The sequence below is a fragment of the Prionailurus bengalensis genome, chromosome C1 (assembly GCF_016509475.1).
Source record: "Prionailurus bengalensis isolate Pbe53 chromosome C1, Fcat_Pben_1.1_paternal_pri, whole genome shotgun sequence".
Classification (NCBI taxonomy): domain Eukaryota; kingdom Metazoa; phylum Chordata; class Mammalia; order Carnivora; family Felidae; genus Prionailurus; species Prionailurus bengalensis.
The window spans coordinates 45,034,579-45,051,872 of NC_057345.1; the positions used below are offsets into that span (position 1 = coordinate 45,034,579).

General features: G+C 47.4%; 1 long non-coding RNA gene across 1 annotated transcript; it reads right to left on the bottom strand.

The window, feature by feature from the left end:
- Positions 1 to 2,769: 2,769 nt before the first annotated feature.
- LOC122480557 lies at positions 2,770 to 10,580 on the bottom strand. Its single transcript, XR_006296595.1, has 3 exons — positions 10,428 to 10,580; positions 5,658 to 5,843; positions 2,770 to 3,488 (listed from the first exon to the last, which is right to left on the bottom strand). It is a non-coding gene; the product is annotated as an uncharacterized LOC122480557 (long non-coding RNA).
- Positions 10,581 to 17,294: the final 6,714 nt, after the last annotated feature.

Here is a 17,294-nt window from a genome sequence, read left to right on the forward strand (position 1 = left end):
CTTGTTGCCTGTGGTATCCCAGTGCCCGTCCTGGAGCCTGGCACATCCGGAGGTTTCTAATATGGTCTAGCTAAAGAATCTGGGAGAAGGTGGCCACAGGACACATGTACAACGTCCTCCTCACACACCCTAGGGACCGTGGCCAGGCATTTTTTGTTTGTTTTTTCCTCTCCAAATCGCAGTTTCCTCATTTGTAAAAGGAAGGTATTTAACCGGATGTCCTCAAATATCTCTTCTGGTTGTAGAAGCCTATGCCCATTATCTAATTATAATTATGATTTCTTATTTTGTGCCAGGAGATAAGAAACATGATCTCTCCCCCCTTCAAGGAGCTTACTTCCAAGTTAGAAAACATATCGTGAGTGATTTTATGTACAAAAGCGTCAGAAAAATGACACAGGCTATGTATGACTACATCTCCAAAGAATAGAGAGGATGGATGTATAGAAGGAGCGATCCATTTGTACAGAAAGTGCTGAGAGAGCACAACCTGTACGTGCCGGGGTCTGTCCTAGGTGTTACGGGGTGACTCAAGGTCAAGGAAAGAGCTATAGGGGCATTAGCCAGGACCCCAAACCAACAGCACGGTCTTGGGAAAATTATTTAATTCTCGTGAGTATCCCTTTCCCTATATGTCAAATTGGAATGAAATAAAGAGTTACGGGGAGGATTTGGTGATTTAGTGAGCTTGAAAAATGCCGGGTTGATTAAAGGTGAGATACCGGGATCAATCGCCATTGTCGCTCACAAATTTCATTTACCTGTTGATTTTCCATGCTCAGCATTAAGGGGTGCAGGGTGGGGCCTGGAGTGCTATGGTCTTTGGTCTGACCATCGAACACCCTTCCGGTGTTCGGCCTGGTGTCTCACAACCAGCCTTGGTTCCTCTATGGACCCACTCTATGGATTGGTCACGGGGGCAACCCGATCTCATCTGACCATGTCCCTTCCCTGCTAAAATCCCACAGGACACATTATTGGAAAATGGGAGAGGGGCCAGGGGGCTTCATTGTGACCTGCAATGTTTTCTATTTTCAGCCAGATAGTGGGTTCATAAATACTCTTCATACCAATTATACTTTTTTGTCTGCCTGAAATATTCCTTAATGAAAAAGCCAGGAGGAGGGAGTCCCAAGGACACTAAGCTTGTTGACTGTCTCCCAACATCCTGCAAAGCTACGTGGAGAGAGATAGCATTCTCCAGGGAGGGCTAGGAATAACTCTCTGGGTCATTTCAGACTTCGAGAAGGTACTATTTTCCAGAAAGAAATCAAACCTGTGCTCATGAATTGGGGTCTTTATTTTCCATACAGCACTTGACGGTTTTCCCAGAGAGAAAGAAAACAAGGGGGAAAAAAGTGGCAAAATCCCCCAAACGCATGCAGTCAGAGCAACGAAGAAAACACTTCTCACTGCCCAGCTTTGGATGGAAATGTGGGAGAGGGTCTTAATTGTCTCCCGGGCCCCGGACCCCATTCTAATTTATTGAGGGAAGGGCCCAGGAGATAAATCTTGATGTCATTCTCTAAGCCACCTAAAATGAGCCCATTAAACTACCGCCCGTGAATGAAGGCGTTTTTCCCAGGGTTGCAGCCCCCACCCTCAATCCCACACCCAGCATCACCCAGGGCACCGCCATTCTGAGGGCCTGAGAGGCACATCTGACAATGGAGCATTCAGGAAGGCCTTCCCGGATGGGGTAGGAAGCCTGTTTTATGCCCTGTTAATTACTGCAACAATTTATAAAATTCATGACAAACATAAAGCCCTTACAGAGATTGTATTTCAAATGGCATATACCTATAACAGAATTCTCTTTGTTTGTAATTCCTGGATTTATGAGCTGTTGCACAACAAAATGGGACCGCCCCTTGTCCCCATGGGGGGCACTGGCTGAGCACCTCAAATATGCCATGGAGACAGAAACCTACTCAGGCATGGACGGGGACACTGCAGTCCCAGCCTGTGAGCTTCAGAGGAGAGGAGTTTGGGTTGGGGCAGGGAGGTTTTCTCTTGGTGGTTCCAAGCTGGAAGGGACCTCAGGCACGAGCTAGTCCAACCGTGTGTCTTTGCAGGAATCTTCCTTATAGCTTCTCTATCTCGTTTGCATGCTTCAGTGACAGGGAGCTCCTTACCTGACAAGGCAGCCCAAAAGATTGCCCTTTGTCTCTAGTCTTGTCCCTTGTCCTCCCCAACTTTCCCTTGGCCACAAGAGTGGTTTTTCTAGAACCCAGATGGGATCTTGCTGCACTCCTGCTTAAAATGACTCAGTGGCTTCCCTTTGCCTTCTGGGTAAGTACAAGGTCCTTAACAAGGCCTGGGAGCTGCTGTGTGAGGTAGGCCCCGCAGTGGCCCCTGTCCGTTCTTCTCTCAGTAACGCCAAAAGGCTCTCAGCCGAAAGGCCTTTGTGTTAAAATCTCCCAGTAAGACTCACATAACAGAAGGGTCAAGGGCTTAATTTTAGGGGCAGCAAATAACAGTGTGTCTGCGGAGCTGGTAGATGGTGACTTCCTCACAGCCAGCAGGGGGGATGGGGTGACTGAGCTCTCCAGAAGGAAGAGAGAATGTTGGCGGCTCCAGAGAAGAGAGGGAAGCAGGGTCCCGGTGGAAGAGGATGGAATCTGAGGAGCTTCAGAGCTCTGAGAGCACGAGAGACACCTGAAGTTCTTTTTGTTTCCTTTTTGTTTGTTTGTTTATTTATCTTGGGAGAGAGAGAGAGAGAGAGAGAGAGAATCCCAAGCAGGCTTCATGCTGTCAGCACAGCACCTGACGCAGGGCTCGATCTCATGAACCGTGAGATCACGACCTGAGCAGAAGTCCAGAGTTGGATGCTGAACCTACCGAGCCACCCAGGCCTGCAGTGCTCTTAGGAGAATCTGAGCCAGGAGCCAGGCTCCTCTGCCCTCTCCTAGAGGCGGGGGTGGGGGGGTGGGGGGTTGGGGAGGGAAGGCACCTGAGCTCAGCTCAGCTCTCCGTTCTCTGTACACCAGCTCTGACATACAGTGAGTCTCCAGCTTCAGGGAAACCTGTATATTTATGCAGAGGCGCTGACTTTATGAGTCTTGGACAGGGAGTTGCTTTTATTTTCTCCTTGGTGTCAGAATATGTGTCCTCTGTGAGATGTGCAGGAGACGTTCGGACTGGCATCCTCGGAAGCAGAAGACTGTTGATAGAGCAATTAAAGTGTCGAGTGGCTGGGTGTTCTGGCTTCCCAGAGTGCCCGGCTGAACGTTTGCATGTTAACTTCTTGGAAGGAAAGAATTGTTTTCTATGAAGATCTACCGAGTTCAGGTGTTCTACTCACTAGTTGTGGGACCATAAGCAAGATATTTCCTCTCTCTGGCTCTTGGCTGTAGTTTCTGAAAAATGAAGTCATTGCTAGGAAGAACCCTTTGAGATGTTCAAGTCCTCAGGAAGCTGAGATTTGTTTCTGTAGTTTCCTCATCTAGGAAATGGAGTTGACACGAATCCTACCATTTAGAGTTGCTCTGCATAGAATCGAAATAATCTATGTTATTATAAACGTTGCAAGAATGACTCATTCTTGCATTTTCCAGAAGACCACATTGTAAGGAGAAGCCCCAGGAAGAAAAGTACCAATCTGTTGGAGCTGAGGTGGGGGAAAGAGGGAGTTAGGATGTTTTTGGCTACAAGTAACAGAAGACTAACTCAAATGGCTTAAATACTAAGAAAATTTGTCACTGTGTACTTTAGGATGTTTGCATTACAGGAGTTCCGGTGTCGGTAAGTTCAATTGCTTCATGACATTATTGAAGACCCCGAAAAGGAGTCTCAGCAGCCTGAGTGGCGTCTCCTGTGTTTCACTGTCTTTTCCCCTAAGCACATAGTCATCAGACACCTGATCAGAAAGGGTATGAAGCAAGAAGGAAGTGGGGACTGGCTGTCAGCCTCTGCCCCAGGGGGACACGAATACATACCACAAAACCAGATTCCCAGGGAGGGAGTCACCAATTGCTTCAGAAGTAGTTCAGTCTTTAGAAATAGATACTCCCCGGCGGAAACACGTACGGGGAGAGACATAGCGTCTCTAGAACCAACTACCTGGGGTTCAAGTTTGGCTGCACGCTGACCAGACACGGTGACTTAGGCAGATATTTGATGGCTCTGTGTTAAGCCGGTCAGGGAAATGCAGATCAAAACCATAACGAGATGCCACTAAATACCCACCCACAAAAATGGCTACAATTACAGAGACTTTAATCCTAGGCGTTGGAATAATGGAAACTCTCTTACATGGCTGGTGAAAGTGTAAATTGATATATGCCCTACGACTGATCAAGCAATTCTGTTCCTAGTTATATCTCCAACAGAAACAAGTGGTTATGTCCATCAAAAGACATTTGTAAGAACGTTCATAGCGGCATGATTCATAATAGTGCAAAGTGGAACCCACCCAAATGTCCATCAACCGGAGAATGGAGAAATATATCAAAGCGTGGGCACGGCCAGGTGCTGCCCAGATCCCTCTTCAAGGTGGGGCTTGCCCCAGCTGTTGGGACGGCTGCCAGCAGCCAACCTTCAGGCTCTCTGGCCCTTCCAGATCTGCCTGGGCCGCAGACGGCCGCTTTGCCACAGCCGCACAGCACGGCTAACGCAGGCTGTTTGAGCTTCCAGGCTCCTCGTGGGGTTGGCTGGGGTGGTCCTTGGGTCTGCACCAAACTCTGAATATCTCCCCGCTCCCCGTCCTGCTTCTTGTCTCTCCTGTCTGCAGCTGTCAACCCAAGGGCACTTCTCAGTAGTCATTCTGCCTACGAATCCGCCTCCGAGTTGGCTTCCCAGAGAGCAAGGCTGCCGTGCACGGGTGTGGTCAAACAGGACCAAACAGTGCAGCAATCAAAGGAAAAAAAGCTATAACACCAGCAGCATGGGTGAATGTTGGGGAAGGAAAGCCAGGTATGAATGAGTATGCACTGTCCGAGTCCATTTCAGTGAAGCTGGAAACCAGCGCGACAGATTCATGGTGAAAACAGGCCACAATAACAGTGACCTTGGTATCAAGGAGCCTTGTGTGGAACTGGAAATAGTCTATACCTTGATTCAGAGATATATACCTATGCACATTGACACATAGGCATGTGTACGTGCATATGTGTTCATGTTGAATATTCATTGAACTGCACACTTTGATTTGCATGCCTTACTGCATTGTTACACTTTAGTAAAAATGATAAAATAAAAATTAAAACAATAAAAAAAGTCAGACTGTATTGTGATTGCCTAGCTCCCTGGACAGCCTCTGGTTTCCTGAAGGCGGTGGCTGTGCCTACCCCTTAGTGGGTGTTTGATAAATATTTTTTTTTAAAGTTTATTTATTTTTGAGACAGAAAGAGACAGAGCATGAACGGGGGAGGGGCAGAGAGAGAGGGAGACACAGAATGAGAAACAGGCTCCAGGCTCCGAGCCGTCAGCACAGAGCCCGATGCGGGGCTCGAACTCACGGAGCACAAGATCATGACCTGAGCCTAAGTTGGCCGCTTAACTGACTGAGCCACCCAGGCGCCCCGATAAACATTTTTTTGAATGAATCAATGCGTATCAACCATTGATTCGTTGGATGGACTTGGGCGAGTCTCTTCACTCTGTGAACTTCATTTTATAAAGAAGGAAACCAACGCAGAGAGCAAAACTTGACTCACAGGTGTGGTATGCAAATCGGATGAGATAACTGGTGGAAACGCGCTATGCAAACTGGAAACCGTTGTGTAAGCATTAGTGTGCAGGTTGTGAAGTCGAACTGCCAGAGGTGGAAAATCAGCTCCACCAGCCATCAACTGTGTGCTCCTGGGGAAGTTACTTAACACGTTTGTGCCTCAGTTTCTTATCTGTAAAAAATGGGGTCATAAAAGTACATACCTTGTTGAGTGGCTGTGATAACTGAGACAACCTGAATCCCCTAGAATTGTGGCTGACTGCTCAGTAAGTTCTCGATAAATGCCGGCTAGTATTAGCATGGAAAAAACTTTCCCCAGGATGGTATCTTTCAGGTAAAAATCCTTCAACCTTTCCCTTCCCCACTAGGCTTTCTTCCCCTTATTTCTTCTCTGGAGCTCACTAGGATCCTGAGATCCAGTCATTTATAACCTTATGGACATGACTTTTCCCCCAAGAGCAAGTAGCCTGCAGGAAAGGAGATGACCCCAGTAGACAGCCCCACACTCCTGAATTTTGGATGTCTGCGTGTCATTTTTTCCTCCAAGAAAAAATGACTAGGGCAGTCTGGGAAAGAGGGGCTGGAGATGGTGAGAGGGCAGGATGGGGCTCAGCCATTGGAACATTCTCTGGTGAGGCCACGAGGGCAGAACATGATCCCAGAGTAGGATTTTTCTCCCTCCCAGGCTGGACTTGGAAGTGGCCAAAGGCGAGTCTGATTCCACCCAAACCCAACACCAGCAGTGATGGTGTGACGGGGCAGGAGCTGCGGGCTCTCTCAGTAGTTTGCGTGCCACCTGAACTTGTCACTTCGCCTCTGGATTTCTGCAAAACCAAGGATAGGGACTAGCTAATCCCTAAGGGCTCATTCAACTCTGAGCTTTGGGATTCTAAGAAGCGGAGTTTGGTACAGCGGACTTAGATGAAATGAGGTTTAAAGCCGGCTCTGTCATTTTGGCAGCCCTGTGTTCTGGGGCAGGCGATGTCACCTCTTGGTCCCTTTGGGTTTTATCTGTGACAGGGGTGTAATAGAGGTTTGCTGTAAATAGTAGCTCAATAAGTAATAGTCCCCGTGATGGCTAATTCTTCTGTCAACTTGATTGGGCTGCGGGATGCCTAGATGCTTAGTCAAACATTACTGTGCTTGTGAGGGGGTTTTGAATGAGATCGGCATTTGGATTTGTGGATTTAGTAAAGCATATTGCTCTCCCTAGTGAGAGGCTCATCCAGTCAGTTGAAGGCCTGAATAGAGCAAAGAAACAGTAAGAGGGCGTTCTTCCTGCCTGACTACTTGTGGGCTGGGACCTTGATTTTTCCTGTCTTCACGCTGGGCCTAACACACCCACTCACCCTGGGGCGTGAACCTCCAAGTTCCAACTGGATCTATACCACCAGCTCTCCTGGTTCTTAGGCCTGTGGACTCAGACTAGAACTAGAGCATTGGTAGGGGCGCCTGGGTGGCTCAGTCGGTTAAGTGTCCGATTTCGGCTCGGGTCGGAATCTCACGGTTCATGGGTTCGAGCCCCACGTCGGGCTCTGTGCTGACAGCTCAGAGCCTAGAGCCTGCTTTGGATTCTGTGTCTCCCTCCCTCTCTCTCTGCCCCTCCCCCGGCTTGTGCTCTGTCCCCCAAATAAATAAACATTAAAAATAATAATAATAATTAAAAAAAAGAACTAGACCGTTGGCTCTCCTGGGTCTCCAGTTTGCTGACTGAAAATCTGAGGACTTTCCAGCCTCCATAATTGCACGAGCCAATTCTGTGTAATAAATCACATCTCCCGCATTGGTTCTGTTTCTCTGGAGAACCCTGACTAATACAGTCCCCTTCCTGTCTGGTTTGTCGTTTTTTTAGGAAAATCTTCATATTTTTCCTCCACGTACCCTGTAGCTCTTACTTTCTGCTCCTGAATAAGTCGGTGCCTATTTACAGGGAGCAAAAAGTCAGCAGCAATAGAATATGCTCCCTCTGTTTAGTTTTTATTATTTCAAGCGCTTCTATAATTATCATTTAAATTTTTTTTAATGGTTATTTATTTTTGAGACAGAGAGAGACAGAGCATGAACAGGGGAGGGTCAGAGAGAGGGAGACACAGAATCCGAAGCAGGCTCCAGGCTCCGAGCTATCAGCACAGAGCCCCGATGCGGGGCTCGAACTCACGGACCGTGAGATCATGACCTGAGCCGAGGTCAGACGCTCAACCGACTGAGCCACCCAGGCACCCCTATAGTTATCATTTAATCCTATTATTTAATCCTAGACCCAACAACCCAGGGAGATAAATAAAGCAGAAGCTGTTCCCTTTAATTTTTTTTTTAGCAGCATTATTAAGGTATAATTGACATAAAATAATCCATACTCATCAAGTGTCCAATTTGATGAGTTCTGAGATATGTACAAACCTGTGAAACCATCAGCACAGTCAATGTAAACAACATACCCATCACCCCCTAAAATTTCCACATGCTTCACTGTATTCCATTCCCATTCCGTGCCGTCCCCAGATAGGCACTGCTGATGGCCGTTACTTTCTTCTAATTGCTGAGAGAACTGAGGACCAGAAGCTGACACGTCCTGCCTATGTCAGGACTCTTCCCTGGTCTAGTCTCCTGACGCTCAGCTCAGGATTCATTCTAGGAGACCATCTTCAATCATCCCCAGGAGAAAGGGGGAAGAAATCACTTATTGAGCACCTACCATGTGTTAAGTCCCAGGCGAGGTGCTTTACATATATAGCTGTGGAAATACAGTAGCCTGAGTCTTCCTTTGGTTTCGGATGCCTCCTCTCTGATGACTGTTCACCCCCACCCCTGGGTTCTGACTCAGCCCATGTATCCAAATGTGAGCTCGGATACATCTTTCCCTGGGTGTCTAATAGGCATCTCAGATGGAATTTGCCTAAACATAGCTTTATGACTTACCTTCCCCTCTCTCCAGCGCCCAATCGGTTGTCCCTGAGTCTTCTACTCAGGTGCTCAAGTCAACAATACTGAGTTAACTTCAATTCTTTCCTTCCCCTCACTTAGGACAGCTAATCCATTGCCAGGTTCCATTACCCGTATCTTCAAAAGAATCCCAATCTGGCCGCTATTTTCCATGCCCATTCCACTGTCTGGCCCAAGCTACCATCGTGTCCTAGTTGGTGTCCCTGCTTTCACTCTTGCCCTGGCCTCTATGACCCTTTCTGTGCGTATCAGCCCACGATCTTTTTTTTTTTTATTTTTTTTTTATTAAAAAAAATTTTTTTTTTCAACGTTTATTTATTTTTGGGACAGAGAGAGAGACAGAGCATGAACGGGGGAGGAGCAGAGAGAGAGGGAGACACAGAATCGGAAACAGGCTCCAGGCTCTGAGCCATCAGCCCAGAGCCCGACGCGGGGCTGGAACTCCCGGACCGCGAGATCGTGACCTGAGCCGAAGTTGGACGCTTAACCGACTGCGCCACCCAGGTGCCCCCAGCCCATGATCTTAAATCACATCATGACACTCCCTTTCCTAAAGCTCCTCAATTGCTTTCCAATACATTTGGAACAATCCCGCATTCTTGCTCAGCCTCATGGAGTTCTCTGTGATCTGTCACTTTTGTGAACTGGTATCGTGATGCCCCCACCCCCACCCTGGACACACACGCAAGCTCCGGTCGATATGACCTTCCTTCTGCTACTTGAACATACCAAACTTATCACTGCCTTAAGTTTTCTGCCTAGGAAACTGGTCTCCTCATCTTCCCAGAGATAATTTCTATTCTTTCCTCAGGTTTTAGTCAAGGAAAAGAAATGGTGGTCATGACCGTCGGAAATTATGTTGTTATTTGTTTGATGACCTGTCCATTCCTTCTTGAGAGTGAGAGTAGGAACCTTGTCTGTTTTATTTACTGATGTATTCACCAATACAGCCCTAACACCTATAAAAATACTCAGCATATGCTAGGTACTCAGTAACTATTGGTCCACTGAATGATCAAGCAATAGGCCTCTTAATCATATATAGTAATGGTTAACCATCTTTCCAGCCAAATGCTTCTCTATCACTACATAAAAATCCAATAACTCTTCCTAATTCTTTCCCACCTCAATGTTTTACTTGGCCACGTGCTCGCCACAGTGACGAAACCCTTAAATGTTGGAGCTTCATCTTCTTCCTACTCCCTTGTGGAACCTGCCCCCGGCCCCCCTCATACCCTCACCTCCTGGGTTTGGCTGAGTAAATTCCGACCTTTTGTTCTATTATCCCACATTTTCTTACAATACGCCTCTTCGGTTTCAATAATCCTCGCTTAACTCGTATTACAATTCCCAGCCAAGCATTCATCTTCCTTTTAGATTTAACCATAAAATACCACAAGATTTACTGCCCACCGCTCTTGCTTGTGCTTGTCGTCTTTTCTACCTGGAGACTTTTGTTTTAATTTAATTTTCATGTGTTTAGAATTCTTCCCCAAGTGATTTCCTCAGCTAAGGGCATGGGTACATGCTCTTTTAATTCTTTAGTAACTGAACATTTCTTTCAATGTCAAGATCCAGCACCAACGCCACCACCCCAGTATATAGGGTGGTAGTTCATGATGTTCTCGGGCAAGTGAGTATGACAGGGGATAGTGAAGGGCCGCGCCCTCACGGAGCTTACATCGTTTTCTCTGGCCTCCGTGTTAGTGGAATCGAATAGTTTACGCTGTGGGAATCAATATTCTCCAAATCTCAAAGGCTTAACAGAAGAAAAGTCTCCCTTTTGCTTTGCGGCTGGGTCCAGGAGACTTACTGGGAAGGTTGTCCCGCGTGTGAGAGATCCACGTTTCACTTCTGTATCAACGCAAGCTTCCCGGATCAGAGCAGCAAGGGGAGAGAGTGCCGGGAAGTCTCACGACCCTGACACGCCTCTGCCCAGAAGTGACACACACATTTTCATTGCCCAAAGAATGTCATATGACCATGACAAACTGCAAAGGGGCAGAGTAATGCCAAGCCCCCGTGTGCCCCGAAGGCAGAGAACTGGAAATATTTGTGAGTTCCACTAGTATCTAACAGCTTTCACTGAGAATATAGTAAAATGTGGGATGCTTTCATTATATTTTTTTCTCTCAGTGATCTAAAAATTATGATTCACTGTCTTCTATTTACCAGTGTTGCACAGAAAGTTGGATTTTTTTTTTTTTTTTTAGTTTTGCCTGTCTATGTACCTCTCCCCGCCCATCTATCTGTATGTCTGTGTTAGTTGAGGTCAGCCATGATGACTCACAGATAGCATTAACTATGTAAGAGATTTAGCGGGACGGCAACAGAAGACCAGCAGAACCTCGAGCCCCTGATGGAGGTCTGAATTCTGTAACAGGAGATTGGAAAGGAAGCGCCCTTGAGGTAGGAATGGTCTCTGACTGCAGCATAGCTCCAAGATGGGTTGGCCAGGCCTGTGGGGGGTCCTTGAGCTAAAGTTGTCCCTGAAGGAGACCCGTGTCTCACAGGAACTGGCCTGCCTTGTGTCCTCGCATGATTAATCTACAGGGAGCATGACCTCTACGTGCCCTTGGTGGTAAACTTAGATCTGAGAGATACAACTTTATGGCAGCCACAAGAAGCTTACGAATATTTTTTCTTTCTTCTGTTTTTGGAGTTGGGTAATTTTGCCAGGCTATCCCTAGGTGTGTGCCACTTAAACATTACTCCTGTCCACAGTGCATCCTTTCCACATGAATTTTCTCATCTTTCCTCACTTTGGTGAACTTTTCTTGAACTCTGTCCCCTATTATTAATTCTCCATCTGTGTCTTGTCCCCCTTTTGGAACTCTATCACTTACATAATAGAAGTCCTGCACGTGTCTTTTATGTCCCTCACCTTTTCATTTATGATTTTCATGTATTTGTCGCTCTATATTGTGGGTTGTTTCCTATATTCAATTTTCTAAATTGCTATAATCATTTTGGGGGAAATTAACACTTAGTTTTACAATCTTCTATTGAATTTTAAAATTCAGAAAGCATATGTAAGTACCAAAAGTTATTTTTTGTATGTGCTTTCACAACATCTTGAGAATTCTAACTGCATCTTGCCTCCTTAAAATCTGCCTGTTCTAGTTGTTGGGACTGATCTCCTTCCTTCAATGGCTCTGATCCTTTGATAATATCTGCTCTGTAAATGCTTGCTTTGGAGGACATGCACACGAGGTCTTGGGGTCTTTTAGGCCAGGGGAGACTGATAGGCAGTAGAAGATAGGGAGGAGTTTCTTCTCCAGTAAGCTACTGATGATGGGTTTGTTTAGATGGGATGAAGGAGGGAGGCCTCTTTGTTCTAACATACCCGTGGAGATGAGGTGTCCCCAGCCCCACAATGCCAATGCCTTCGGGCACAGCCACCAGATAGAATAGCTGACCTCTCCTGGAGCTACACATAGCTCATTAGAGGGAAGGGTCCCCTCCCTGATTCTAGGAGATTCACCAGGCTTTCTTCTTGTGACCTCATAATTGAGGTCTTCACCACTGATTCTTCCAGGGAAGTAATCCTCTTTTCAAGTGGAGTTTTGGGCCTTTCCCTTGGTATTGCAATAAATGAACCCCTCATTCTGTGTCTTCTTTTCTAGTATTTGAGGTGTCAGCCATATCTGTCTTCACTAAGCTACTACAATCAGCTAGCCTCATTCTGGTGATTGATTCATCCCTGGGAGCTGGAACAGAGAGAGGGTCCTGAGCACTTATTCAAGTCATTGTCATGCAGAATCCCGCAAAAATTTCCCCTCAGAACTTGATAATTCCCAAAGACCCCCTTATTCTCTTCTTTATTCACAGTGGCATGTCAACTTTATTCACATGGCATTCTTCCCTCCAAAGAAGTCTTACAAAGGGAGGAACAACAGTCTGAATTTGTCATCATCACTGGGTACCAGGCTTTTTCTTTCCTACAGGTCAGATGCAGATGCCCTATGTGGTGCTGACAACCGTCTGTCATAAGTCTAGGGTCAGCAGTCTGGGACTAGCCCCTGGAATCAGTACCACGGGTTTTTACTGGGGTGGCCACCAAAACAAAAATGGGCAGGTGGGCACAGACAGAGGAGGTGGCAGGGAGAGGGGTTGGGACATTTTTCTTTTAAAAAATTTTTTATGTTTATTTATTTTCAGAGAAACAGAGACAGCGTGAGTGGGGGGGGGGGGTGGCAGAGAGAGAGAGAGAAAGAGAGGGAATCTCAAGCAGGCTCTGCACTGCCAGCACAGAGCCTAATTGTGGGCTTGAACTCACGAAACGTGAGATGATGACCTGAGCTGAAATCAAGAGTCAGACACTTAACTGACTGAGCCACCTAGGCACCCCTGAGGCATTTTTTAAGTATATTTATTTATTTTGAGAGAGAGAGAGATCACAAGCAGGGGATAGGCAGAGAGAGAGAGAGAGAGAGAGAGAGAGAATCCCAAGCAGGCTCCACACTGTTAGCACTGAGCCTGATGCAGGGATCAAACTCACAGACCACGAGATCATGACCTGAGCTGAAACCAAGAGTTGGATGCTTAACTGCCTGAGCCACCCGGGTGCCCCAGGGTGGGGATATTTAATAGTTATTTTTGATAGTGATAGTCTCATCATGAGGGGACAACATTGAAATGCCTTTGTTGTTTATGTTATTTTCCGGGTGGCTAGCAATGTTGTGTTTCTAACCAGGAAGTATGAAAGGCAAGTACTGAGAGCCAAGCCTTGTGTGAGGCATGTTATATATGTCAGCTCATTCACTCGCCACCACAACTCTGTGTCGTTATTCTCATTTTACAAATGGGCGCCGGGGCTCAGAGAAAAAAGGTGGGTTAGATGGGGGAATCGGTATTTGAATACCGTCCGGGTCATTCCAACATCCACACGCCTGCTCTATGCTAGTGGTCCAGGCCGTGTTCAATTTTGAGTTGACTTTTGGCAGCTGAACAAGACCGCAATAGCAAAGAAGGAACGGGAGGGTGGGGCGGTTTGAGACGCCAGCACAGGAATAGGCAGGAGTCAGGTGTAAATGACAAATAGGAAAGAGTCCCGTGTGCCCACACAAAGAGGTTGTGCCGGAGAGAGATGAGATTTGAAAGACCACTTAATGCCAGATGGCGAAGGATCCCATAACTTCTACGTCCTGAGGTCTTAGGCAAATTACTTTACCTTGCTGAGTGTTACCTCTCTGGTCTGGAAAGTGGGGCTGAAATACCCTTCCTGACTGCCTGCGTGCTTAAAGCACCCACTGAGTGCTTGGGGGATGGTGAATGCTGCTTCCTGTCCAGCAGGACCTGGCTCTGGGTGTGGAGGAAGCGGTAGGGTGGGGACACAGGGCTGGAGGGCTGGCGCTGTGTCAGCACCTCCCGAGGCCCCGGGTTCTTCCAGCCCCAACCACCTCTTCATCATTTGAGAGATCAGCCTCAGGCCCATTTGCTGTTAATTACAGCAAACCAGGCCTCTCCGTGTGAAGGAAACAGGCCCTCATTTCTCTCATTAAAGTAAAATATGACCCATTTTTATGCCTGCGTATTTTGTTGCCGAGATTACGAGAGTCATCTTTTCTGTTTATATGGAACGGAGAAACGTTACACCAGGCAGGCGGCCTGGGCCCCCGCGTCTGGGGAATAGAAAGCAGATGTCGTCCTCACTGTTATTTTCCCTTCTGCCCCAGCCTCTACTCTCCTCCTCCCTGCTCTTCGCCTCTCAGACGCATAATCCTCCTTTCAGATTCGCACGAGGTAAGTGGATCATAAGAATAAACTCACATTTATTGAGCTCTTTACCAGGTGCCAAGCCCTATAAACAAGTTCCCCCTTTAATTCTCCCTAGAAGCTTCAGGGGCGGTGGATATTAATCCTTATTCAGCCCCGGTTCCCTCGGACCAGAAGTGCCCCAAGTTTCTCTGGTGCCCCAACACAAAGGAAAAAGCGAATCCTGCCCTTCTCAGATGCACTGCCTCACAGGTGCTCCCAGAGCTCTGGTGGGAATCATCCTAGGAGGGTCTCCTCACAGGGGAAGGCGACTGGGGGCCCAGCGGGTCAGGGATTCCTACGAGGTCGACTTAACTGGGGAGGGGTTGCGGGCTTGGGAAGAGTTTAGGCAGAGAATCCACAATGCAAGGTGCATGATTTTGGAGGAAGGCCGGTGATACCCGTCTGGAGAAGGGGTGGGGGGCAGGTGAAAGTGGAAGGAAGGGGTGTAAGAAAAATCATCCCCAACACGGAAATAAGGAAATAAGGCGAGGTCTCCGTGCTTTCTCATTGTGATGAAGAGCAGTGTCCAACAGGGATATCAGTCCTTTACAACGCTTTCTGTAAAGGGCTAGACGGTAAGTATTTCAGTGTTGTGGTCCGTAAGTTCCCCATCAGTTACTCAACAATACCTTTGTAGCAGGGAAGCAGCCAAAGACAAATATGTAAATGAATGAGCACGAGCGGTGTCAATAAAACTTTATTTACAAAAACCAAGAGGTGGCTGCCATTCTTGCTCTGTGGGAATGTACTCTTGTCGGGCACATTCTTTATTCTTTTTTTTTTTTTAATTTTTTTTTTTAACGTTTATTTATTTTTGAGACAGAGACAGAGCATGAACGGGGGAGGGTCAGAGAGAGAGGGAGACACAGAATCGGAAGCAGGCTCCAGGCTCCGAGCTGTCAGCACAGAGCCCGACGCGGGGCTCCAACTCACGCGAGATCATGACCTGAGCCGAAGTCGGACACTCAACCGACTGAGCCACCCAGGTGCCCCCCTTTTTTTTTTTTAATTTTTTTTAACATTTATTTATTTTATTTATTCTTGATTAGAGTTCAGGCCCTCTGAGAATCTACTTCGATGTGTGGATTTTTGTCTGCCGGAGATAAAGTAATTTTTGTCTGATGGAAAAAAAGTAACTCCACCTCTGTTGTTGTTGTTGTTGTTGTCCTGAAGGACATGAGCTGGTTTGGTATCTAACAAGAAATCTTATTCCAATATTCTCTCTGCAGCAGTTATATATCAATTCTCAGCTCTTTGAATACTCTCCAAACCAGCTTTGCAATCTGGCTGGCTCCCTCGCTGGTGAATTGAATACATCTTTACACATGCTAACTTTACATCAGTACGGCAGCCAGGTTTGCCTTAACTTTCTGGAAGTCGCACTGTCCTTCAACAGAGGAGAGATTCAGGATAAGACAGTAGAGTCGTCCAGAAAAAAAACAGAACACAGCGAGAGACGAAGAGGAAAGAGAACGAACGGGTCCCCTGTCTGGCCTGCTGTGTGACGAATAAATGACATTGCTCCTCACAGAGCCAGCATGCCACCCCAGAGTACTCCCCAAGCCTTGGAAGGTTGTGTGGTTGGGACCAGACCTGGGAAGGGGTGGGAAAATGGCAAACAACCGTGCCAACCTCTAAGGCTCCTTGGACTCCCTGGTTGGTTGGAGATCCAATTTCTTGTATCTTGATATTTGGCAGCTGACATAAGCATTCAGATAAATCATTCCCTGGAGTTTTGCGGTGCCCCTGGGTGCTGCAGACTAGTTTTTAGGGGGATATGATAAGGAGATTCACTGGTACCGGTATCCCTTTCCGAGTTGGGCTGTGTGGGTGGAGGGTGCAGGGGCCAGCAGGGGGCTCAGACCTATGCTGGGTGCGGGGTGAAACAGACGTTCTAGATTTCCTGGGGCTTGCGGTGGGATTAGGGAAGATATTACACTGTATCACGACTGCCTTTCCCTCGCTTCTTGGAAGTTCTCCCGTAGATATACACGCACGGCTACAACGCGGCGATACGCAAGCAGCGTTTTCAACAGTGGGGGTCGGTCATATGATTCCAGAAAGTACAGGGCTAGGCTACTGTAGGAAAGAATGAGGAGATGCTCTTTATACCGATAAGGACTAATCTCCAAGGTAGGGTGCGAAGTGGCCAGAACAGGTGAGAAATGAACAGTGTGCTACTTTTCACGTTAGAAAGGGGGAAATAGGGGCGCCTGGGTGGCGCAGTCGGTTAAGCGTCTGACTTCAGCCAGGTCACGATCTCGCGGTCCGTGAGTTCGAGCCCCGCGTCAGGCTCAGGGCTGATGGCTCAGAGCCTGGAGCCTGTTTCGGATTCTGTGTCTCCCTCTCTCTCTGCCCCTCCCCCGTTCATGCTCTGTCTCTCTCTGTCCCAAAAATAAATAAACGTTGAAAAAAAAAAATTAAAAAAAAAAAAAAAAAGAAAGGGGGAAATAAGAACCCATGTTTTTTATTTGCCTGAGGCAACTCCAAACTAACAAAAGTGACGTCCTGTGGGGTAGGGGGAGGGAGGTTGAGGGGGGTATGGTGAGAAGCCAGCTTTTCACAGTGTACCATTTTTTCTTGTTTCCATTTTTGAACCGTGGAGACAAAGTACCTGACGACCTGTGAAGGGAAATGATAGGGAGGGCATAGGCTACCCATAGGAGCACTTGGCTGAGTCTGAGGTGACAGGGAAGGCCCGGGGAAGGTCATTTCATAGAGGCGACACCGAGCAGAGAGTGGCATGGGCACTGGTGCCCTGCCAAGCGCCCCGCGGGTGTTGTCCCCTACCTGGTCTCAGCTGCCCCGTGCTGCAGGTGGCCGAGGTAAGCCTTGCTATCCCTGTTTTATAGACCAGGAAACAGAGGTTAAAGGGGGTTAATGAATCTGCCCAAGGTCATGCAGGTTAGTGAGCACTGAA